This window comes from Plectropomus leopardus, chromosome 15 (assembly GCF_026936395.1).
Source record: "Plectropomus leopardus strain MGB_pleo_1.0 chromosome 15, ASM2693639v1, whole genome shotgun sequence".
In the NCBI taxonomy this organism is placed as follows: domain Eukaryota; kingdom Metazoa; phylum Chordata; class Actinopteri; order Perciformes; family Serranidae; genus Plectropomus; species Plectropomus leopardus.
The window spans coordinates 4,151,687-4,178,823 of NC_142190.1; the positions used below are offsets into that span (position 1 = coordinate 4,151,687).

A 27,137-nucleotide genomic window follows, 5' to 3' on the forward strand; every position below is an offset into this window, starting at 1 on the left:
GATTATGTTTGATCACAGAAATATGCCTACGTACAACATTTTAGGGACATTTTCGGACATATTTAACCCTTTAAAACCAGTGCAAATTGCCTTGATATCTTTTAAAATCATGGGAAGAAGGCAACAATGAACTTAACAAAAAATGTCAAATGTCAAACAAAACAGAAAGTTTTGAAAAATTATTTGAAAAATTATGACAATTAACTGAAAACAAAAAAAGAAGAAGCAGAAAACAAACAAGAAACAAGAAAGCTCCAAAGCTCCAGAAACAAATAGCATTTCAAAAATACATAGGACTGTGTAACAGTAAACAGTACCATTAAGGTATCACGTGATAAGTCCAAAAGTGTTAAGTCAAGTGTATGTGATAACGCTTTCTGTACAGTTATTTGATAATTATTTAAATAATTTAAAGACTTAAAACAATGTATTCATGTAAAAATATACTTGATGAAGTTTTATCCATCAACGCAAGAGTTTCTTTTGCTAATTGGGTACCAAACTAAATTATTTATGTTCAAACAAAATATTGAACTCCTCTTTTATTTTATACAAGAGTACAGAGAACAGTAGTACTACAATAAGTACAATGAGTTTCATGCACGTAAGAGAAGCCAGACACACAGTTTGTGTTTCTGTGCTGTTATTACAGTAACAAACACTATAGTTAGTGAGGGTAAAGTGCAGACTGACAGCTTTGATTGGAGTGTATTTTTAGCTGTAACCCATAAAAAGTAAAGTTGAGTGGCCTTTTTGTGCACTTTTGTGCTTTATTTCAGGGTTGTGAAGGCTATTTGGACAGATTAGGGTTATATTTGCAATTTTTATACATTGTCAAAAATATTTATGGCATCTGAACTCTGCAAGTCCGCAACCCATAAACAACACTGTGACACAGGCTGTCTACAGTAACTGTCAAGATCTTTTTTTTCTGTCTTTTTGCATTTCAAAGTGTTGTATTTTGAGAGGATTAGAAGAAAGGGAAGATCTGTTCTGGTCAAACAGACACTATGCACTCTTTGCAAAAAGTCTATTTTGTGCAGCACATCCATCAAAAGAGCATCAAAATAAATCAACCCGTCCTCTGTGAGTCACATGACCCATAACTGTCAATACCATATGATGTTTTAACTTAAAACATGGAATATATATATATATATAAAAAGCATACTGATGACTCTTGATGACACTTCAGTTGTTGTTGTCACTCTGTGCAGATAGGATTGTGTGGGGAGTGAGACCTTGCACAGTTTAAAGAAAGAGGAAATGTGAAAACAAGTGATCTAAACAGACGTGCAAGGACAAACACAGCAAAGAGCAGACAGCTAACTTCTGACCGCTTCTGATCATGATGGCATGAAAACAGTTTCCTGTCATTAGGGTCGTCTTTTATGTTCTTCGTTTGCACAGTGAGTCAGAGAAAAGGACATAGACAAAAAGACTGGCAGAGAGAGAGAGAAAAGGGGTCTACAAGGAAGGAAAAGGAGGAAATCAAGTGGCAGCCTCCAGGAGAAACGAAGCCAACAAGGAAATGCCAAAAACTGCAGTTCTTTGAAGGGCCACTTGAGGCTGACTCCAGAAGCCAGTCAGCATGTTTACAGCCTGGTACAAAAAACTGTTTTGGTGCCTCAAGCTACTAATTTTCACGACAACTGTATAAGGGGTAAATATTTTATATAACTGCACTGTTTACATTTTATTAGACTTAAAGTTACGTAACTGTAAATAGTGTCCTCAGCCTCTTAGCCAGATCCAAGCCTGTTTTCATGCTGAACTCATTAAATATGTCCATACTGTCAGTGCTTTCGGCATACAAGCGTGATGCCCGAAGCCAGCCTCCGCATCCAGCGGCTGGACGGCGTTAGATGAGAATGCGCCTGGACAGAACAACTGTCATTATTATGATAACGCCGGCAGATGGTCGGACACCCCCGGGCACATTTACATGCAACGTGCACGGGCGGTGTCAATTTACAACACGGCTGAAGAGAACTGGTCGTGTGCGCATGCAACACTGGTGGACAGCGTCAGATAATAACGCTGCTGGTGATGACGTAATATAAAGAGCACAAGTTCGTGCATAGAGTGTGAGGGAGGGGTGGTGAATGGGTCCCACGCACAGCTGACTTTTAATGTGCAAGTCCAGAGTTGATTTTTTTTCTTACACCTTACAATGTGCCTCTTTTGCCAAAACTTAACCATTTATGACGTTATTGCCTAATCCTAATCATCAAAGCATAAACAGCTGACACAGAAGGATACCTAAAACGGCAAACTCAGAAGTCCACTGACACAGTGGCACCATGTGACGAGTTGGAATGAGAACCTGTTGCAGATCCAACTCTCGCTCCTCCACAGTTCCAGCCAACATTGCGATGGCCAAAATGCTGAACTCAAGGCTTCAAAAGAAGAGAGTCCACAAACAAGCATGTTACATCACACTACCTACACCTGTTATTTTAACATTCTATGAAAAAGAAAACAAATATACATAAACAGTAATGTGATGCCACATCGGGGAGTAGAAGAGACGCTTGAATGTGATGATACACGCAAAAAGCACATATTGTAGTACAGCTGTTCTCTGTGTTGTTTATGATCCTTATGCTAATGCCATTTCCACTAGAATACCATGAAACATTATCTGAATATACTGATTCAGCACCGCCTCATAAACCAATCACTGAAATGTTTCTGCTGTTTCTGTTCCCTGTGTCAGCACTTCATATTTTGCGGCCTGATCATTCTCACTGAAGCAATGCGAGGCTGGAGGAGCGAGGGACGGGGGAGGGGAGCATGTTTAGCTGTTTAGGACAACGTTAGGACCGAGAATGCATGCAGCGAGAAACACTTCTTAATGATGAAACACTGAGAATCAGTGTCAACACATCAGTTCACTCGCAAAATCCACTGCCTGCAGTAACAGCTTCTCAGTGGCCGCTGTTGGTTTTCTTTATTTTGCTGCTTAATGAAAAAAGGTATGAAGTAAAGAACAGATAAAAGGAAGAAAAAAACTCTTGAAAAGACTCCAGCCCTCTGCAACTCTACTTCTCAATTCATGCAGGTGTTATTGTAGCATGATGCTAATGTTCCAGAGACTGTTTACAAGAAACGTAGATACTGCGTTCTCGGCCGCCCTGGACAGTATATTTCCTCCTTGTTCACTGATGATCTAAATAAGTAGCTAAATGTTTCTTCTGTTGCATTTTTTCAAAACAACGCAGCTGAGAGGGTCCGAAAAGCCACTAAATAGCCAGACAGTCGGCATGTTAGTAGTCCTCTCCTCCCGTCACCCTGGGACCTTAGATTGTCTTGTTCATTTGTTTTTGGATGTGGAAATGTTGTTTTATTGCATAACATCCGTACATTTACACTGATACTGATTCCAGATTACATCAATACCTTTTTTTTAAATTCATGGGATATCCATCATCTAAAATGAAGGATTTCAGTAGCAGTTTAATGGCAATTTGCTCTAATAAAACAAACTAAAATTATTTGTGATTTTTTTAATAGAGAAACTCCACAAAGCACACTTAGATTATTCAATATTTCATTGCATGTTGCATCAGAACATTTCAGTTCATCCCCACAGTCAAAACAAACACAAACTAGACTTGCATGAAAGCAGAAGCACCCCACGCAAAGTCAGACAAAACTCTTGCTGACCTGAAGCGATGGCAAAGCCAAGAACAACACTGAATAAGACTTAAACAGGTGGTTTAACACTCTTTTGTTTGCATGCCGGGGCGGCTCAGACGCCCTCCTGCAGGGCACACTGCCAGAACCTGATCCAACTTTGGACCGCAGGGACTGTTGAGTCTGTGTCTGCACCAGAACTATTCCAAATGAATCATTCACGAGTGATGACGTGTTGCTCAATACCTAGGAGGCGAAAATCCTATGAATGCACATCCCTGACTAAACCTACTTAAAGGGACAATTCACCTCAAAATAAAAAATACATATGTTTCCTCTTACCTGTAGCACTATTTATCAGTCTTGATTGTTTTGGTGTAAGTTTCTAAGTATTGGAGATATTGACCGTAGATATGTATGACTTCTCTTCAATATAATGGGACTAGATGGCTTGTGGTGCTCAAATTGCCAAAAAAAATATGTTTTGAAAACTCAATGACAATTTGTCTCTCCAGAAATCATGACCAGGCTACTCAAGATAATCCACAGACCTTGTTGTAAGCATGCAGGAACTTTTTTCTTTCTACTGAGGTACATTCACTAACCGTATCACAGTAAAGAAGAAAACATGCCTTTACTCATGGATGAGAGGCTCGTGCTCGTGACAGCATGAAATATAAACATTTATGGCGTCCTCCTCAGCTTAACTGTTACGTTAGCTACCTCAGTGGTGCTAGGCTAGCTAACAGTACATGCACACTTCCCTCAGTGTAATGATACGCTTTGATCTAAAAAAAACCTGAATTAACCAAGTTAGCTGTAAAAAAATAAGTCTCACTCTGCCGTTGCTGGCCACCGGCTGTTTACTGTCCTATAACTTCTCCCTCCACCACTACGTGTCTCTGTGTCTTTCAGCTCAGCTGCCTGTTCCACAAGTATAGAACTCAGACTGAGCTCTGGAGGTGCGTGCTGTGCACTACATTCAAGAAGGGTCAATAGAAAAAGAAGCGCCTGTATTTATGGAAGTATTGAAAAAACATGCCTTTAGGATTTCTGTATACCCTTGTATACCTTAACACCGCGATACTGCCCAAGCATACTGACTGCATCACTGTAAAGAAAAGTGGTGCACTTGATTTATAACACATGACAAAACTAGAGCATTAGTAGGGAAGCGAATGTGGCACAATCATTGTTTTATCTCAATTATCTTGTTTTCATAATTGTAGCCGATGACCGAAAACAAAATCTGATAAATGCAAACCCCTATAGACATCTCTGTGGCCAACATTTCCAACACTCAGCAACTCCTGCCTAAACACTCCAGACTGATAAACAGCACTACAGATGAGAGGAAATACACACATACACATTTTTGTTTGTAGGTTGAACTGTACCTTTAAGGCGCTTCAATGCATAAATCCACCTGAAGCTATTGCGGTGCAGCTTGCAAATGTAATTGGATTGGAATGCATGTGCTGAGCGCCACATGTCTAAAACATTTCTAATTGCTTGGAAAACCATGTGGCAGCTGTGGTGGGCAATTTATGTTTACGTTAACAAGTCAACAAGTTATTGCCGTTCACCGGCGGCCTCGGTCAATAACAAGTTGGTTCGCTTGTTCTGAAGTTCACTATTGAAAGAAACGTCAGAACCAACCAATGCAGCTTCATGGAATTATGTGTGCAGACAAAAAAATTTACTAAATGAATGAAATGGATTACACAATTTGTTATTAATCATCTCAACCGGACCATTTAGTTAAAGCTTTGATAAACATCTAGATTAGAAAAATATGACGGATGAATTGGGTCTTTGTTTCTGAGCTCTGCTGGAAACGGCAGAAAATGTACTATCCTGTACTATCCTCCAAATCTGAGGTATTAGGGTCAGGAAATACTCCACCGAAGCCTGAGGGGAGACAGTCGTGACTGTACCCATCTATGACATCACAGAGTCGCAAGACATACAGAACTTTGAATGCAAAACTGTGTCTGTTTGATTTAACCCTTCGAAACTTGGACATCATTTTCCTGCTGCTTTCAGACGCCTCTCACAATATTTAAACCTTTGAACATGGGAAAAAGTCACTGAGTCACTGATATTCTAAAAAACTGATGGAAGAATTTCTAGGGAAAAAAAAGAAAATAGCGAGGGTAAAACTATATATACAATAATCATATATCTAAAATTATGTTACAAAATACAAAATCCACGGGCCATTTTCTTTTGTTTCAAATTTTCAATTGATTTTCTTTTAACTTTTATTTTCTTGCTAATATTTGGGTAATGTCTTCTGTCGTTGCTTATTTTTACTTATTGTGTCTTACACAATTAATGGAATTTTAAGCACCTTTTTCATGTCATTTCCTTGTCATTTAAATTTTTTCATTATTTATTTCTCTGTTTATTTTATTAATTTGTTCATATACTTATTCATTTACCTATTTACTAATTTTCAGGTAATTTTCTTGTACTTTTTTCAAATTTCTTGCCAATTTTGGGTCTTTTTTTGTTGCTCGTTGCCTTTTTCCGTGTTTCATTGAAAAAAAATCAAGCCAATTTGCTCATATTTCAAAAGGTTTAGCGATACTGATAGCAGCATCTAGATCACAACTATGATGGCATGAAACCACTGTCTGTTAAAATTATTCACCTACAGACTTAAAGATTGTTTCTTCCTTTTGGGCCCTCCTGCAGATATCGGTTAATTATGATATATAATATTAACCAGCAAACCACTTGACCGTAAAAGGCCCATCTATCCTCTCTTTTACATTCTACAATCCTATTTCCTCCCCTCCACTCCTCCCACTACGCTAAATGCCCTGAAGCTTTGTCATATTCCCTGACCCAACTCTTTCAAAAAAAAAGAAGGGAAAAAGTAGGGCCATTTTCCATCGCACTTTGTGAAGGCAACCAGTAACAGTTTTCCCGAGAGATGTCAAAGTACATTCATTCGCGAGATGAAAACAGAAAGCACCAAATCTCGCTCTCTCTCTCTCTCTCTGCATATGTGACCCTGCTTTAGTGAAACAGAGGCACTCACTTTGTCACCACAGCTTTCTCAAAATAAAACCGCAACCTGCACTTGCACTTCACAAGTTGGGAGAGCAACAACACTCCCTCAGAAAAAAAACCTCTTTAATTCTTTAAATAAGCATTCCTCCATCGACCAACATTTCAAACATTGTCTAGAAAATACATGATTTTTTTTTCTCTCCACAGAAATTCTTCCACAATATGAACAAAGATCTGACTGCAATCACCTTTTAGACTATTTCTTTTCTGGATGTTATGTAAAATGAAGGAGGACGTGAAAAAGAACATGCTGTCCCAGAGCAAACCATATTGTTTCCGAACAATTACCACATCATTGTGTGAACAGTTTCCACTGCTTTCCCAAGAATCCACTAAGCGTTGAAATGCTCCTGATCTTACATTGATATCAGCCAATATCACCATACAAACAGCTTTCAAAAGTTGTCCAAAGATGGCCTGGTTATATACATCTGAGTGCATTAAAAAATAGATAAAGAAACAATATGCACTGAACCTAACATCCAGTTACTGAACCTTCTGCAGAACTGTGGACAACAGAGGAAAAAACTGATTTACTGATATTTTACAAAAAAAAACAAAAACAAACCCTGCCCTTTGTAGGGATTTTGAGCAGTTGAAGTCTGGCACAGTATTAATTACATGTTCTACCAGCATGCACTCAAGAATGTTACAGAGCCGTAAGATTGCCGGCAATATGTGCGAGTATATCTCCTAGTTGTATCTCTTACACAGGAGATATTCACTTAAATATAATTAGGCCATTTTTAGAGTGAATACATCATGCAGAATGAAGCACTTTGTGCACTAAACAAAGGGCATTTAAAGTTTAGGCAAATGCAGAGTAAAAAAACAAAACTCTTGTCATTTAACAAACTATAAATGTCCACAATAAAACATGGTGGAAATGTCCGTGGTAGAACTTTTCGTTCACACACAAACCGCCCACCTTCGACAAAGACAAATAGCTTTTCCACTTAGCTGTTGTTTCAGCACCATGGATAGCACCGCGAACTCTGAACAGCTTAAAAAAGTTTAAAGGGCCGTTTACACAGCAATGGTTCATGCGTAAGAAGTTAAACTTTTGTTGTGGTTTGGGCTTTTGGTCACAGAATGCATGAGTACCGTCCGGTCTTCTATGGTGTGTCATTACTACAACGTTTTTGGGTGTTTTTGTGGATACGTGTCCATGAAAATTGTTTTAACAATATTATCATATGAAGGTGGATTTTTAAAAAAAAATGCAATGTAAAGACTATTAAATAGGGTTGTTCTCTTTTAAACGTGGCCTTTTACAAGTATAAAGTTGCAATTTTGAGAAAAAGTCTTAATATAACTCGAAAAAAAACGTGCAAATTCATGTGAATAAAGTTGTAATATCATTTGATTAAACTATTAAATATACACGACAATAAAGTTGCAATATTATTACTAATACAGAGTATTACTGTGGCATCTAACAGCCCATTTCATTCACTATCCAATTTCTGTGTCGGACAGGTATCAAAAAGGAAATTTCTTTCAGCCCATGAGCAAACACGGGACTCTCCATATGGTATTTTTGGATTGTTCTAATGCATTAAGCTTTGTATGACAAAGACTTTCTAGATTTCATTTAAAATTTGCTCGGGGCATATTAAAATATTCCAACCCTCTTCCAAATGGCAGAGTTTACTCCAGCACTGGGGCTTCTGGAGGTGGGCATCAAGTCAAGGTTTGCAATTTATCCTCCAGCTTTTCTCTATGGCAACAGAGGAGATTATTATGAAATAAAATGTGAGAATTAACTCTGTACGCAACAAGAAGGACACTCAATATCTACGAAGGTGAGAAACAAGGAAACAACAGATGTATTGACAGTAAACATGAAGAAATCAGCCACCACACTGTTGTTTTCGTGCCAATGAGGTATCGATCACAAAGTGCTAAATAATTGAGAGGCTGCCATATAGCTTTCTTAAAAGAGGGATATTTTCCAAATTTCTTGCCAGAGTGGTGAATTAGGCCTCTTGTAATGCCATCTGTTCTCAGCTAAGCTTGTTAGTATTTTAACAAAAGTCATCTGGTTTCTGGTTTACACTCCCACTTTTATCAAACAGGCTGTTGTTTTTACTTGGAGGACATTTTAACGCCCAGTGTGTAGGATTTAGGATGGTATATTGGCAAAATTGAAATATAATATAATAGGTATATTTTCTTTAGTGTATAATCTGCTGAAAATAAGAATTGTCGTGTTTTTGTTACCTTAGAATGAGCAGTTTATATATATATACATATATATATAGGGAGTGGGTCCTCATCTATGGAGATCACCATGTTGTACTGCTATGTTTCTACAGTGGCCTAGGAAGGACAAACCAAACAATAGCTCCAGATAGGACCATTTACGGTTAGCAGCCCCTCTGAACTTAGTTTGGTTCAACTATTTTAACATGTATTTGTCTTATTTTATTTGTTTTGTTGGTTCATTCTCATTTCATGTCATTATCTATAAAAAGCTATTGTTAGCTATTGTCAAGTTACTACATAATTAAAATTAAAATTAAAAATTAAAAATACTTTAAGGTAATTTTTACATTTTTGTAACTGTGCAATTTTTTGTGTAATTTCTTCTTTCTTTTGTAATTCTTATTTTGTTATTGAATGTAGAGATTTCAAAGGGTTTACTGCAAGTTTTATTACATTCTAAGGCATAACTACATTTTCAGGGAATTACAAGATGATTGTGTGCTACAAGCCAGAACTATAGGTGATAAATTAAACAATATAACAAAGGTAAATTGTATTTTTATTGCATAATAAAACGGCATGCACTGTTCACAAAAGTAATCAGGCTTGAGACAGTTAAAATGGATCCTGTTCATATTTGTAAGCAAAAAAATAAGTACTGCGTAGCGTTCTGGGCTGTCATGGGCCTAATTCTTCTTATCTTTAATGGGAAATGCCTCCTTAATAATGCCAACATAACTGCATTTTGAAAGTAAATGCTGGAACATTTATATGACGTGCTTACTGAGTGGTGCTACCTGCCTGATGATCCCCACAGTGACGGTTATAACTAGCACATCATCCTCACAACATCTACATTTCTGCATCACGATTGACGTGGATCACGTTTTAAGGATTTGGGAACTTTGTCAATAGCTGCTGTGTTGAGTAGATTCCCTAGACGGTTCAAAAAGCAGCCAGTCATCGCTGCGCTTAACATGTTTTCACTCCTTGTTGACAAGTTGCTTTTTTTATTTAGCCAAGCTGTCCTCTCCTTTGCCTATTATGTATGTATGCTGTCCTCTCAACTCCCAACAATGTGCCGCCACATTCAGCTTCCAGTCTGACAGTCTTATCTAGCCTCCAGGCAGACAAGCTAAACTGATGTAGTGGGCGGTGAGGCTGCCCTATTTAATGTTTTCCTTGGTAATGGCAGCTCATATCAAAACAATATAAGTTCAGTGTCAGGGAGTGGTCGTAAGATTAAAAGACACATCCAAACTTCATCTGAGGACAGCACAGAGGTGTCCCTTTGGGAGCAGGACACGCAACTGGTTAAATTTGTTTTTCTAATAGACTGGACCTGTCTGGTTTAGAAATCTTATATCTTTCTTGGTTGCGCATAAAATCACATTTAAATCGTCAGTCTGCTGGCTTTACCTTTAACTGTAAAGAAGTCTGTAATAGCATGTAGTTTTACTTAATGTGTTTCCCCTTAGCCCATCGGAGAGTAACCAGAGCTGGGTGCTTGACAAATAAGCAAAAATCACTAAATGTTTCCATTATGGCTCATCGATGTCAGCCGGACCTCCTAATGTACATTTATCGTTCAACTTCATCGCCAGAAAAAATGTACGTTCCTGCAAACCACGGAAATGTTACATTTGTACATTATCATTCAATAAATATGTCAAAACTTTGTGTTTTAACAGCACTATTGTTGGGTTTAGAGACAGAAACCACTCGGTTATGGCTTAAAATATCCAGTTTTAGGAGCAAAATCCACGCTGGAACATGAGATTGTAAAATTCTGTGACTTTTCAAGATATTTATGACCATGGGATCCCTGTATATTAGCATTTTCTTGGACTACAAACATTAAAAATGTCCACTTAAGACATCCAGCAATTTTCAGCACACTCTTTAATCTTATGACTGCAAAAAAAAAGAAAGGGACACACTTACAGAAAAAAAACAACTATTTAAAAAAAGTTGATTTTATTCCACTAATAAAGGACTTAATCAGTCAGATATCTGAAGTCGACCACAAGAGGGCATCATTATGAGATACCTCACTATCTCCACAGCTAATAAATTGGACATTTTAATAAATGGAGCAGCATAAATTACCAGCAAACAGGTGCGGAGATTAGGGGCCGAGTTAAATCTTTTGGCAGATTTGGGTTGATTCTGTACTTGTGCCAAGAAAAATGAGTTTTCAGCAGATGAGAGGGCATCTCGTTGCAGCCCATACAGGATCAGTACGTGATGAAATCTGATTTAAGAGGCTCCTTAAGGAAGCTACACAGTCAAACGTATAGTTTTATATGGCATGCATAGAAAAAAGAAGCTTTTCCCCCCAGCATCAGTGTTTCCTAGCGAAACCTTTCATGATGTTTACATTTCATTTAAATATTTGAATATTCAGTATGCCACAAATACCAGTCCAGAGTATGAATATTTCCAACTGGATTAACTGCATTCGAATGGTGGATAGTGTTGTCATGTTATTCCACAGATCCTGTCAGTTGTAAAACCTGTCAGTTCTGAAAGCAAATTTGGTGGACGGCAAAGAAAACACCGCTCTGCCTCTTATATAAAAAAACTCTGATAATCAACCCATTGCCTAGCAACAGAGGGTTCCATAGCAACTGGGCAGCATTTTCCCTCCAGTGTTGCAAGAGAAGCATGATGATTTATCCAGTCGAGTCTGTGTTTGCTTTTGTTTTCAATGGCCGCTGCCCTCATGGAGCCCTTTTTCTCAAGAAATTAAAAAACAGAACAACATGTTATGTCGCACCGAATTCTTCCCTTCCTGCATTTAATACGGCAGCCTCATCAATTATTTCCATCATGCGACCAACACAATTGCAGAGGATGAAAAAAAGGTTTACAAAACCAAATCTTTGACAAGCATCGACTGTGACCAAATACACAAGATCAAAAAGGTAAAAATGGTGCCTTTAACTGTTATTCAACAGTGTTTGGTCTATCAAACCCATTATTGTACCAGTTCTCAGCTTTTATGCCCACCCTTTACATTGGTAAGCAAACATGATCACTCAGGAAAACACTACCACGCCTAGTTGTGAGGAATTTGTCATAAAATGTAGACGCCTAAAATATTCTTTTCCAGCTCTGTGTGAATGTAAAAAAGCAGGGTGTGGACTGTGGTCACATGACTTGGACTCAAGTCAGACTCCAGTCACTAATTTTACTTCAACAGCTCGTGACTTTATCATTTTGTTTTGAAAATACTTGATACCTTTTCTCAAACCTAAACATTAAAAGGTATGTTATTATAAAAGTATCCCACAAAAAAAAAAAAACACACGGCAAATGCCACAAAAGCACGTGGTTAGGTTTAGAAAAAACATCATGTTTTTTCTCTACAATTATACAGGAAGTGAACAACAGGCTCCCAGATGTAAGTCCAGGGTTTGCTGGACTCGACGTTGTCCAGTGGCGCATCATATAGCTGCAATAGGTTCCACCTGGCTGTGTTATCAACTGTTATGGTTATGACAATGGTGGCACATGGAGCAGCCAGTGGCTCTTCAAAATGACTAATAAATCTACCTTGTACCTCATATCCATGTATTATACTGCCACACATGGTACCATCTGGCCATTTATCATTACACAGTGTTCCGTCTGACTGCGTTATAAACTGACGCTACCTGGCGGCGTATCATACCACCACGAAACGTGGCTTTCGGCATCGGCGTCTGACAAAATCAAAATCACTGACAAAGCGGCATTTGATGACTTCAGAATGAGAATGCGCTGAAGAGGTGACATGCATCTGCTGAAAAGCAATCTCCACAACAAGTTACCTTTACATTAGCTGTTTTTATCATTTATGTGCATTTATATGTGGAATTCTGTTTGTAGAAATGAGCAGAAATGGAAGAGGAAGTATTGCCCCGTCTGCTGACTACACATGATCAGCCTGAAATACTAACATCGTCAGGCGGTAGCAGATATGTGTCAAGACTGGTGTATTGCATTCATTGAGAGGGAGGTAGTTCTACAGTTTAGACACGTTCGTCCACAAGGTTGTGAATGCAGATAGTCTTTATGAATGAAGCTATATAGGTCACCACAGGGAACCCCTGTATGTGCCTGTACTGCCTGAATTTATTCATACTGCATCCTCAAGACCTTAAATATCCCAAAACGTTCACAAAATGAGAGCACTTGAGTTTTAATCCACAAGTCAGAAATCAACACAAAGCTCTTATACTGTAAACTGATCATTTTAAATTCCATTTTCTCCATGTTACTCTATTAGGTTGCAAGGGCCTGTATCCCAGCATGCACCAGACACTAGAATACACACTGGACAGGTCACCAGTCTATCACAGAGCTAACATGCATATAGACTGACAAACACATTCACACCTACAGGCAATTTGGAGTTTCCAGTTGACCTAAGCTGCATCTCTGTTGGACTGTGGGAGGAAACTGGAGCAGCCGGAGGAGACGCACTCAGACATGGAGCGAGCATGTGAACTTCACACAGAAAGATCACAGTCTTGAACAGATTGGAACCCACGACCTTCTTGCTGTGAGGCGACAGGGCTGACCACTGAGCCTCCATGTGGTCCTAATACATATTCAGAAACATTTAAAAGCCTTGTAGTTGTCCCTGCTGTTCAGGGCTCCCCGGTAACCATTTCACAATAACATGCTTGTTTTCTGTGGCAAGTGAAACACTGGAAAAGCTCTCCACTATCATTTCTTTGAAATATGCAACATAGTTTGTGTATTTCTTATGTACACATTTAGGAACCTTTTTTTTCCTAACAAAATCAACGTTGCCCACTCCAACACAGAGTAAGTCTTTCAAGCACAGAAAACATTCAGAAAAAAGATGAACAACCCAAGCAGCAACCTCCGCGGCTGAAAAATGATAAAAAAAATAAATTAAAAAAATTAGGAATTCGATGATCAATTTTCCTGGTAATTCTGTTTGAATGTTTTTAAGTTTTTGTGTGTGCAAAAATTACATTCACAGTTAACATGGTGCATTTGCAGCTATGGTTAACAAAACTAGCAGTTTAATGTTATGGTTATCTCAGTTCCAAATATGGTTTCTGCTGGATCTAAAAATCCAAAATGGTGCTGGCCAAAATGCCAAAGTCAAGGCTTCAAAACTGAGTCCAAAAACCAATAGATGACGTCATGGTGGCTATGTCCATTCTTTCATACAGTGTATGATAAAACCATACAAATCAGGCTAGACGATTTGTGCTTTTAACTTCATTAATATGTTGTATGATGTGTCTTTTGTAGAGTACAAAAGTACTATGAGAAGTTGCATAGTTTAGACTGTTTTATTACTAATCTAAATAAGGTGTGTTTTATTTCAAATGTGTGTTGAATTAACCTTTAATTGTGTGCAGTGCAGCATTACACCACATTTAGGTTTTTGTATGACTGATGAGAGGATTACACAAAGGTGGTGAGGAAATATGACTTCTTTGAAAGTGGTCAGTATAAAAAAGGAAGACAGACACTCCTCAGTCTATGAAGAAAAGGGGAAAAACTTTCATTGTTTAATAATTACCTCTGCAGTAAAAAGATGTTGGAAATGTTGTACTCGATATTTCAGCATAAAAGCAGTAACGTCCCCAGTGTGATTTGATCTAAGCCACGCTGTTCAGTTTTATTGCCCAAACAGGCCACCAGGAGACCTACGGACTTGACACTGCAATTTATTTTGCAGTTCTGCTCAACATTTTTCTCAATGCCTAATTAGTTGTGTCATATATCTTTAACTTCAGTCATTTAACCTGCATTCCCTCTATGACTGTCCCATATCCATCAATTCTTTTTTAATCATTTCTATTAATATTAAAAATAAAATAGGTTATTCACACTCCGCGCATAAACTCTAGTTTCTTACAGACACTTTGCTCCTTCCACAACATTTTTTTTATTATAATATTTATTTACTTTCATTATTACTTGACCATTGACTATTTCTAATCGAGACTGTGGGTTAGGGGATTTTCAGGAACCTTTTTTAAATTTTATTTATTTATTTTTTTACATGTAGTGTCCTGAAAATGAGATCTCAATCTCAACTGGACTTTTCTCATCAAATAAAAGTTGCATGGCATCTCTACAGCTTGCACTGCCATTATCTTGGGTTGGAGAGTAACCAAATACAAGTAACAGGCGTGAAAATATAAGATCCTGACAAATGAGCTCAACAATACAATTTTGAAGTATTTCAAAAGTAATACAAAATATTTAGAATATGCAACTTACTTTGAGTAATTTGATGGAATACATTACAAATGACATTTAAGGGCATATATTCAGTTATCTGTAGTGGGATATGTTTTGAGAGTAACCCTCCCAACACTGCCATTATCTAATGGCCGATAATCCACCTGTAAAATTTCTGTCTGAATATACAGTGCAGTTACAGCAACTAGAGAAATAGCAAGGTAAGATTGGTGATAGCCGGCGAATAAAAGGGAAAGCATTAAAGCAGCTCGTGCACGACAAGTGAAAAAAGAAGGAGGAGAAGGGAAAAGTAAATGATGAGGTAAAACAGGAGAGCAGAGGCAGTACATCACAGGAAGCCAGAGAGACAGGGGATAAGTAAAGGTGGCCTCATCTTATCGTCCTATCCTGTCACAAACCTCCAACCTGATATATGAAACCTACTTAGATTCCACCGGAAGAAGCTGCATATGAACAATGCTTCCTACTTACATACACAGATTTTGTCAGTGAATTATGAAACACTGCACACATTAGTGGCTGCATTTCCAAATTCATATATTACAATCCCATGAGGCGCATTATTAAAGTACTCCGAAGGGACGAAGGGTGAATTACAGGATATGGTTTAATTTTAGATTAGTCAGGTAAATAAAACATTGCTTTAAAGTATGAAATAAATGTGCACATTTGGATGTTAAACAATGAGTCCATCTCATGGGAATGAAAGCATGTCAAAAATGTATGCCAATTCTCTCATAAGTTAAGGTTCATCACTTTTCTGAAGACAGTAAAATGATTAAGGCGTAATAAAATTTGGAGGAAATTTTGGGTATTTCTCAAAAACAGTGATATTAAAGAGGCATTAGAGGAGGGAGGTAACACTGGAAATGTCAATTCACTGTGAAAAATGGGAAATGTACCCTGATAGATGCTGTATTTATATGCTTTTTCATGTTATTCATTTTATTTACTGTAATTATTATTTATTTATGGTCCTTTGCACATCAAATTTATGTTTAACTTCCTCTTTTTATTATTAAAATTATTTTTTGTTGTTTTGAAACTGCCATGTTTCCTCTGGGGGAAAGTTCAGATGTTTGTACAGCGTGCTGTATGTTTCAGTGCGTAACTGCATAAAGGTAATAAGCATATGTTAAAAAAAATGATTACAACAGAGAAAAATAAATTGGACATAACAGTGCAATAATACAAAATGATGCTTCATGCTGCAGACAGATGTGCAGAGCTGGATTTGATGGCCAAGCACTGCACAAACAGAGGACGGTATGTGCAAGATGGTATGAGTCACGATTCTGTTTTAAACAAAAATTCAAAAAGAAATGAAACGAAGACTTGAAGTTTAATCTCATAGTTAAGAAAAGGCAGCATGTCCATGTACAGAGTGGGTACTTGAGGACAATGTCTGCTTGCTGCAGGATTTATCCTGAAGCCATTAGGAAACTTATTGGCCAAATAAGTGCATTATTTATTTAATAGTCCTTTATGATCCAACTTATAATTTATTTACTTAAAGACCTAATTTATTCAGCAAGTCACACATTGACAGTTTTGATCAATGCCATCTTTCCCATGTCCTTTCATAATAATAATAAAGTATAACCAAGAGGAAAAGGACTTTTAGTTAGAGACAACTGCCTCCGACTCAGTCAAAGTTAATCTCTGGAGTAACCCTACATATGCAGTAAATCCCGGTTACTTCAGTGGCATGCCATGTAACGGTAAGTCCTGCCGAAGCTGCCTGCATAATTACATTAACCTGTGGTAATTATGTGTAGATCCTCCTCAACGATCATGGCTAATGTGTCTCAAGAGAGCTGGATTCACAAATTAATTCTTCATTAATATATTAATTTGTGACCATTACACTAAGTCTGGTGTACATGCAAGCAAATAAGGGATCATGTTGTTCATTGACAAAATATGTTTTTGTTTTGTTTTTTACCCTGGATTCTTTTTCTTTTTTTCAAGCTGGCAAAGTATGAAATATTGTGCTGCCCTGGAAGCTTAGGGGGTTAAGGAAATGACGATAAACCACAGCGTCCTTGGCTCACATCTGGCCAGGGACCTTTTCATGTCATCCCCTATATATTTCCCCTTATTTCCTGTCATCTCTCCAATGACAAGACAGTAGGCATAATAAAACTGGACTCTCAGAGTTGGTTTAATATAAAATATACCCTATGAACTGCAAAATGCATCATATTCTTAAAAAAAACAAAACAGCCAGTTTTGTCTGTTGTACTCGAATAGTGGTCTGTAGCTTGGCAGGCTTCTTAAACTGCTGAATTTCAAGTATGCTACGTCATCGAATCCTGCCGAAGGACTGTTCCAATGTCAAGGACGCTTCAAATTCTACCGAGGACCGAGTCCTTTCTTCAGAGAATTTTCAAGGATGCATGTATGTATCCTCAGTGTGAATGAAGCACCCACAATTCTTTGTGCATAATTTGCCATAAATGAAGGCGGAGATTCAAAGAGTTAAAGTACTCAAGGTCCTGTTCACGAGTAAGGGTAAAATGTCATGTGAGATGGACAGGTGGCTTGGCATGGTATCTGAGGTGATGTGGGAGCTGTGTCGGAGTGTTGTGGTGGAAAGGGAGTTGAGCCAAAAGGCAAAGCGTTCGATTTACTGGTCCATCTACATCCCAACGACCACCTCTGGTCATGAGCTTTGAGTAGTGACGAAAGAACTGATCACGGCTACAAGTGGCCAAAATGAGTTTTCTCCATAGGGTGGCTTGGCTCAGCCTTAGAGATAAGGTGAGGAGCTCAAAAGGGGCCACTGAAGTGGTTCGGGCATCTGAGCAGAATGGCTGCCTCCCATTAGAGGTGTTCTGGGCACGTCCAACTGGTAGGAGGTCCCGGGACAGACCCAGAACATGCTGGAGGTATTGCATGTCCTATCTGCTTCGGGTTCCCCTGGAAGAGTTGGTAATTGTCGTCAGGGAGAGGGAATTCTGGAGTATTTTCAACCCGTTCTCACTCCGAAATCATCAAATATGTCCGCTCCGTCAGTGCTTGCAGCGTACGAGTGTGACGACAAAAGCCACCTTCTGGGTCCAACTGGAACGGGCTGTCACTGACAAAGCGGCACCATGCAATGAGTTGGGATGAGAACGTGTTGGTATTTTGCTCAGTCTGCTGCCCCCTTGACCAGGTCCCAGATAAGCGGATGAAAATGGATGGATGGACGGAGGTGGGGGCGGCATAATGCACACCTGGGCTTTTGATAGCATGTTCTAAAGACTGTTCACCAAATGCTCGGAAGGAGTCTTGCCTAGTCTTTCTTTGAAGCACCTATCCTACCAAGGAAGCATTCATGACTTAAGAAGATCCCTACGTCATTGTAGAAATGTTGATATGATACGTGCAAATGTTACATTTGCAGAAATGTTTAAAGCCAAGATTTTCTTCTGGCGACTCATCTGAGAAACGGCTAAAATGAAACAGCTGAAAACAACATACTGGATGTGCAACTGTCTGTTGACCAGTGTAGGATGTAAGAGAGATGCAGTAGAATATATGAGTTATGAAAAAGCTTCAACTAAGAAAAATCATGTGCCCCACGTATTGAATGATATTTTTTGTCTGAATAAATCTGACTTATTAATACCTTTTGCCTCTCCTGCACTGCCACCTAGAGTTTAGAGTTCATTTATTTGCACATGAAATGATGATAGACCAAAGGAACAGAGAAAGTCACATTGTGCAGGTGAAATAAAAAAAAAGAAACTCAGAGGGAAAAAAACATCTCTCCTCAAACAAAACAAAGGAAAAAACAACAATGTGACAAACAAACGTCAACAGAGCTGGATAACAGACTGTAAATGACAGACTCAAAAACGGAAAAAATAGTGTATCAAAAACAAAACCGCATAAATGTAAAGTCAGGACAACAAAATAAACTACACCCAATGAAGAAAGTGGAATCTAAAGGAAAGGTGACAGTGTGTGCTGGTGTGTGTTCAAAGACTCAAAGGAAGAAATAAGGAGACGAAAAGACAAAGGTGCGTTGTGCTACTAAAGGAGGAGTTTAGTTCATCAGTCAGTTAATACGTATGTCTATTACTTGAACTGTAGAGGCATGCGACCTTACGGGCAAAATGGACGGATCTATTCCAGATGCTTTTAATGGAGAGCCGACAGCATAAATTATAAACTAAATGAGCACTTTGCAGGTAGTAAATGATGATAATCCAGTAGGCATTTGACTTCAGAAATAAATATATGTCTAACATACACAGCAGTTATGTAAAAGACAGAATATCTGACTATTTGGAGATTATCTGATTATGATCCACATCAGCAGAAAAACATACGTCTATATGACACATTAACATGTTTAAGTAATTTTCAAATGTTTGCATAGCAGACTTTGATTGAAATTGATGACTCAATAAGAGCAGACACAGTGTACCCGCGACGTCGATGTACCTACCCGACAAAAAAAAAATCTTGAATAATGGATCATCTTTTGAAAGCATGCACTTAAAAAACAGTGCCAACAAACAGCCAGCTACTTGAGTTCTTTACTTCCTACGATGACAAAGCTCAATGTTGTGAGCTTTGGCCTTGTTCGAAGTTAACATGCTTGATTGTAACACAGCTGTTGCTGCAGAGGAGTTATGGGAAAATGAACATGTCGTTGCAAAATGGTGTCTGGGTTGTTAACAACACATCCTCACACCAAAATGAGAGAATAAGTCAGTTGCCAGTGTCTCCTAAAATAATATAAAAAAAAACCTTTAGGGAGAACCAGCGACAGACACATGCACTTATTTGAATATCTAATTCCAATTGTTTAACAAGTAGGTTTTCAATGTTAAAAAAAAAAGGTGTAGGTAACAAAAGTAAAAGGGTTAGAGAATAAGATCATGGCTTGGGTTAAAATAAGTCAGTTGTTACGTAATTTAAAGAAGTATTTTACGATCCTAACATAAAACTACATGACTAGAGAAAACAGAGAAAAAGGACTGTGACATTTGCTTTTGCTGAAAAGGTAGAAAACCTACAACTAGAATGCATCGTACTAATAAATGCACCTGCTGATAGGTGACATAATGCATCCTTGTCCGTTTGACTCAAATTTTGCCATCTAGATCTCATTTTAAAGATAAAGGCTGAGTCAAAACATGGTTCTGAAAATGTGGCAAGAAATATACATCTTAGTAACAGAATCTTGGTTTATATTTGATAACCAACCGCTGCCAAGTTTTACTGTTGATCTCCATTTTCACTGTGTAGAAAGCAGTATGGCACCCACTTCCTGTTCACAAATTCTCGCTTTTACAGCTAAATAGGGCATTAAAATATGTTTCTGAAAATATTTTAAGCAAGAAATAGGCAGTGCGTTACATAAGCTTGATTTCTATTCAATCAGCACTGCCTAGTTGTAATGTTTTAATTGAATTTTGGTTGGAGTTTGAGACAGACAGCTATGGGTGGGTCTGTCTCCTGATCCAGCTCTATACTCCTTGTGTCTGCATTGGTGGGCAATACAAAAATGTGGAAGTACAACCTATAGTTCAAGCAACAGTCCCAAGAGCCAGCGAAACAAATGATATTATTTGAATCATTTGGTGAATCCTAACTATTTTTTTACTATTTTCACTTGCTCTCGCGATTTGTGTGCCTAAAGCATTGCAACATGCATTACAATTTTTCAGAAAAGTTGCAGTGAAATCAGGCATTTTGGGATGCAAGATCCCCACAAAGCCCTCAAAATCCTGCAGGAACTGTTTAGATAATGGCTCAGTAGTAGACATAGTTGGCCAAACATCAAACAGGATGCAGCTACAAAGGCCAATTATTATGAAGATCTCTGACCGTAAGCATATTAGTACAGCTTGCAGACCATAAAGTCTAGCTTTTATATTATTAATGTTTCTCTCATATTGTTGACTTCAACATCGACACTCTCCCATCCTGTTGTTTCCTCCAGCTCTGCATGATGCACACATCATTTTTATGTGGAAACCCGTTTTACACAGCCGGCTGTTGGAGTTTAATAATGAGATGGGCTTTTAAGCGTGCTTCCTGGTAGTGAGGACGGCAGCCTCTATCTCCAGATGCTGTAAATGACATTTCTTTCCTTGTTTATCTATGTGAAACAATTGGATAGCTGCATCTTGCCCTTGGCCACAAGGGCACACCTCCCATCAATCTCTGCAGGTTCAAAAAGTGAGTCACTGGGGACCTTAGGAGAAGAGTGGAAAAGGAGAAAAAAAAAGCCCAGCATGCAGGATGCCTCACCAATGCCTGACCTAAGGTTTTTGTACTTTGCAGTCCACTGCGATACATTCTGGTGCAATTCTATCAGCATTTTTCTCCTTCATTTCAAAGTTGCTGAAAACAACACTTTGAATGGGAAGATGAAGTATGTCCTTTCTCCTGCATGCTATCTCTCAGCACCCTTGCCCCCCTCTGCCTGCCTACATACACACCTCATTTAATTCAAATAGAAAATCTAAGTGAAGGGAAGAGGGAAAAGCGCCCAGCTTGAGCATTTTTCCCGTGTTTCCTCTGAAATAAATCACTGTGTGTTCTCTCTTCATCAGGATAGATACCACTTGTTCATGCCCCAACATCCATCCTGGGATACTGACAACACACTCCTGTTTTTTCGCTGAATAGGCATTACTTTGAGACTGAGTTACGACGGCCTGTGCTATCAGGCCGTATGCAAAGCGGCCCACCATTTGACATGTGGCTGCACACAGACTAAGAGATTGTCCTCAGTATTGCAAAAGTGTCCACTCTTGAAAGAACTGCAGCTGTATATCACTTCCTGGCTGCAGCCGGCAGAATGCAGGTTGCAGCTGATGTCCTGCACACATCAATCAGTCACGATCTCAAAGGGGAAAACTATTGTGTGGGAAGTATTTCTGCATGCATACAGTATGTAAAGAGCATTTAGTCTAATCTCACAGGAATCAAAGCCTAAGATCAATGACATTAAATTACATACGGAAGTGATACTCAATTTATGGCCCACGGGCTAAATCTGGCTCCCAATAGGGTGACACGTGGCCCCCCAACCATTTTCTAATTCACACCAAAAATAAAGTGATTCACACTGTAAATTGTTTTTGTACTTTTAGTATCCATAAGGTGCCAGAGTGCACAAAACAGCATTAAATAGAGCTTGTTTATAAAAAAAAAGTGTCAGTGGAGGATCCCCTGCACTCCCTGACAGAGCACAGGTCCTAGCTGTCCTAGCCCCTACTGTCCTGAAATCCTATTAATGCCCTAAAATCTAACAGATGTCCTAAAATCCTATAAATGTCCTCAAATCATATAAAGGACTCAAATCCTAGTAATGCAATGAAATCCTAGAAATGTCCTAGAATTCTATAAAGGAGGAGGTTGATTTGCCGTAGCGTCCCCTAAAAGAAGGGGAAATGCTGAAAGGAGAACAAGTCCTACAATCCTACAAATGTCCTGAATTCCTAGAAACGTCCTGAAAACCCAGGAACATCATAAAAATCCTAGATTTGTCATAAAATCCTAGAAACGTCCCAAAATCCATAAAATGTCCTGAAATCCTGAAAATGACCTAAAATCTGAGAAAAGTCCCAAAATCCTAGAAATGTCCTAAATTCCTAGAAACTTCCTAAAATCCAAAATAATGTCCCAAAATCTTTGAAAAGTCTTAAAATCCCAGAAATGTCCTAAAATCCTAGGAATGTCCTAATATACTAGAAACATCCCAGAAAAATGTATGGGGCTGCTGCTACGGGCCCCTGGCCTCCTGTCATTTTGCAGTGGCCCCCAAGCAAAGCAAACTGAGTATCCCTGCTGTACTCTTGCAGGACACAAAGTTTAACATCAATAACACTAACAGAACATACAGTAAAGTACATTAGAACCTGAATATAAAGTGCTACAGCTCCTGCTTTTACTCATATATCCGGGCTCTTCTTTCATATTCGGTCAATTAAGTGTCTATTCTACTCACCAGTCTCACTGCAACTGATCTGCAGTTTCATGGCTACATTTACTGCTTTTCCATTACAAACAAGATCAAGCTGCAGCTGAGGCTCATTTGGGTCAATGGGAAATGAGATCAGTAAAACCGAGGCTGCGTACGGCAGGCAGGGACAGGTGACCGTACTTTGATGACAGGATGAACCGGCACCGGGCTGCATCAGAGTGGTAAAATGAATGCTGCTTATAGCCGGGGATCAGGTGCTCACGTTTATGGCCACAAGCTGCCTCACAGATCGAGTCAGGCTCTCACGTCCCTGCGCTCCTGGCACCTATTGATGCCTTTTAATGTTCGAGATCGTTAAACTGCAAAATATACGCTAATGCTTCTTCAGTTGGAACCATTAAAGGCTGGTGTCAAATTCCTTTAGAGTACATTGTGATAAATGTATGTTGTAATGGAGCCCTGACAGACAGTTGTCTGCAGTGGAGAAGCATGGCTTTATGAGCAGCTATAGAAGCAACATGACTTTCAATGTTCACTGCATTAGAGGAATTAACACTATGGCTGTTGGGGGTGGGTGTGACGGATAAACTATTAAGAGTTGTCATTATTATTATGCAAATTATCATTGATGACGACTGAATTTTCATTTTTGGTTGAACTACCCCTTTAAATGTTTATATGAGTCTCCTCTTAACAAAAATAATTTTATTTCATGGATCTGATAACTGCTGTGAAACTGAAAATGCTCTCAGTACCCCAGAGACCCCCCGAGGACTCTCACAGTCACCTGTTTTCTGTATTATTCTCAGCGGAGCTATACATTGCTGTGATACTACAGTCTGAGGACAGGACGCCTTCCTTTCTGTCCTTTTTGAACACAAGTGAACTTTCATTAATACATCCTGTACAGACACATTTTGCATCTCCACATGCACCTCTGAAGCCCTTATTTGAAGTCATCCAAAATAATCACAGCACAGATTACTGCTTGCAATTTTGAGCAGTCACGTGGATTTCTAAAATCTGCAGGGCTGTCTACAACAATTGACAACACTTCATAAATTACCCCAGTACAGCACCTTCTGTTAGACATTTACAGGCTCTCCAGTTTCTTTGTCATCCTGTTTATGCACATCTACAGTATGCTCGGTGAAATTCATTTTCTCTCTGCTGCACAACTGACAGAATACCATTTAAATACACACTAAGCCAGTATTGCTGTTTATTACACCAGACAAGGACAAAGTAAGGAAGGAGAGTAGCTTAGGAAAGCATCAGAGCACTGTATTTGTGCTGATAATCTAAATTATTTTCCATGTTCAGTATCGGAGGCAGAAGAAGACAATGTAAATGCTGACATAATCAACAACCACTGCAAATAAGCTGAATAGTATGAAACAGCCCAGTGCATTACATGCAATACAAATACAACTTCTGGAGCAATCATGACCACTATACAGTCGATTCATAACTGTATTTGATGCTGTCATCATCTACTGCACTTAAGCCTTAAGTGAAAATGGAATTATTAGCGCACTGCATCTTCCTAGTCTACGCAGTCGAAGCTTCAACTTTACAGTAATCAGAGTCAGGTGATTTGAAAAAGCTGTAATTTGCAAAACTGCAATTGAAACACTTTTTTTCCTGCTTTTATAGGTCACATGACGCTCTGCACTTGTAGGTAGAAACTGGCTCCCTTGGCCATGGTGTAGCAAGTGCTATAACTTTTCAAAAGACTTCCTCTATGAAATTGTGGACTATGACCTCCTAGAAATGCCTCATATGTAGCCGCACCCACATATAAGGGGCTTGCCTTTTTCATTATTGCTTGCATAAGATTCCTACGTTGCCTTGGATTGGAAATAATGACAGCTAGTGTGGTGGCTGCAATAGAAATAAACCTGCTAATGTTTTGAACATCCATCACCATGCTTCTTGGAAAGTTATCACCAGAGGAGAAGTTACAGAACATGACTCAAAGGAATCATAGTCATCTCACAATCGTGTTTTATAAACATTTCCAAAATACTGTTTACATTTTGCACAATGCTGTAATAGAAATCCACCTATTGTTACCACAACATTATTTTAAATGCAATATAGTATCACACAGATATAATAAAGGAAACAGAGTTGTATTATACAGCGCAGCCTACACAGGGTTGATCATATAAGAATATATTGTCTCTATGACTACAAGCTCATCCCAAAGTCACCATTTCAAAAGTGCTTGCCTCAGAACAGCCGCTGGACATTTGTCAACTATATTTAGTGGGGGTGGGGTGGGGGAGGCTTTCAAGTTCACTATGCTCTTCATAATCATCACTTGCATTTGAACACATATTTTGCCATGCCTTGTTCCAGCTATCTTCTTGTCCGGAAAAAAAGGTCCCACAACAGCATATTTGAGTCTGTGTGGTTGTATCCATAAAATACTGTAGTGCTGGGGCTGATGAATGGGAATTTTAACAAGTTTGTTTCTTTGTAGTCCAGCAATGTCATGCTCTCCTCGATTAAAAGCTCAGCAGCGAGAATGGCATGTTCACAGCATTTGTGATATGTCACCCTTCATGCTTTGTTAATGATGGGAGCTGGGCTCATAAAACCCATTCCCGTGATGATGACAGCTTGATATGAAATATGTCCTCCAGAAGGACGAATGTGTGACCAAGGTGAGAGCTGAGCTGGGTCCTGTTATCTCTCCCAGCTGACTGACTGGGTGACGCATTTGGATTTTTGGATTTTTCTTCAATATTGAGCTTGATACTGTGAATTTATCTCTCTATAGAATGTCGAGCAAGTCTGCACATGGGTGATCCATTACTCTACATGATTCCAGTTCCCATGTGCAAATCAATACATGGCGACAGAAGCAATGTCACAACACCCCGCCCTTTTTTTCTTGACCAACGGTACACACCCCACCCCGCACTGTCCGTGACCCCTTGATAACAGGAGTGCGCATACAAAGAAATAATCTATTACAAGATCGCATGCAGGAGCAGATAAAGACTTAAAAGTGACCACACACCCTGTAGCCCACAGTGTTCACACAGGTTAAGGCAAGTGGGATGTAAGACTTTTAAGACTTTTTCAAAGCAACTTAATTTAAGTTTAAGATCAATATTACAATAATCCGAATGGGAGAAAAAAACAAAAAACATAAAAAGACATGAATTACTTAAAGTTAGGGGATTTTTTCCCCCAAATATTTAAAGTAAAAGCAATGACATGACTTGTTTTTTCTCATTTTTTATTTTTCCTCTTTTTTTAAATAACCAATTATTTTGAGATTTTACAATGCACATAAGAAAAAAAAAATTCATAAAATCTTACTTTCCAAAGCATTTTGAAGACTTTTGAAAGACCTTATTTTTAGCTCAATTAATTCAATATATTTTAAGACTTTTTAAGGATCAGTGGGAACCACGTTACACATAAGTAAGTAAAAAACAATCAAACAAACTGTCCATTAATTGGCATCTTTGTCATGGCCATAGGTGGTATTAAAAAAAAAATCTGACAACAAGGCTGGTTGCGTAGATTCACTGGATTGAACAAGCCAGGAGTCTTTTCATGCACATTGCAGTAAAGAGCAGAGAAGTCAGTGGTACAGTAGGTAAAATAAATACACAAAGACGCACTTGAACTGTCCTGAGATTAAATCACACGCCAAAGCAGCATGCTTTTCTTTACAATCTAAAACTTTTATTATTGTCGTAGAATTTATTCAAATAATCATCTACTACAAGGTAATACCATATCTGTAAAGTTACTGAGAGACTGGTTGATAATTATATGGGCCTCTTATGAAACTGATTTAGCTAGGTCATGTATTTCATTACTCTATTTAATAAATTTATTCAGATACATTTTATGGGTCATCACTTTCATGAAAACCACTTCATCATACAGCATAATATCCTGCCAGGCCAACATGTACTGTACTGTATGTGTTAAGGCCATGTGTCAGACAGACCGTGCCATGCATTGCAGAGGGTTTGTATATGTCAAGGTGAGCTGGTGCAGAATA

General features: G+C 38.6%; 1 protein-coding gene across 2 annotated transcripts in view; it reads right to left on the reverse strand.

Moving 5' to 3' along the window:
• Nucleotides 1–27,137, reverse strand: part of gabrb4 (gamma-aminobutyric acid type A receptor subunit beta4) — a 68,660-nt gene that overhangs the window by 31,027 nt on the left and 10,496 nt on the right. The window lies entirely within an intron of this gene.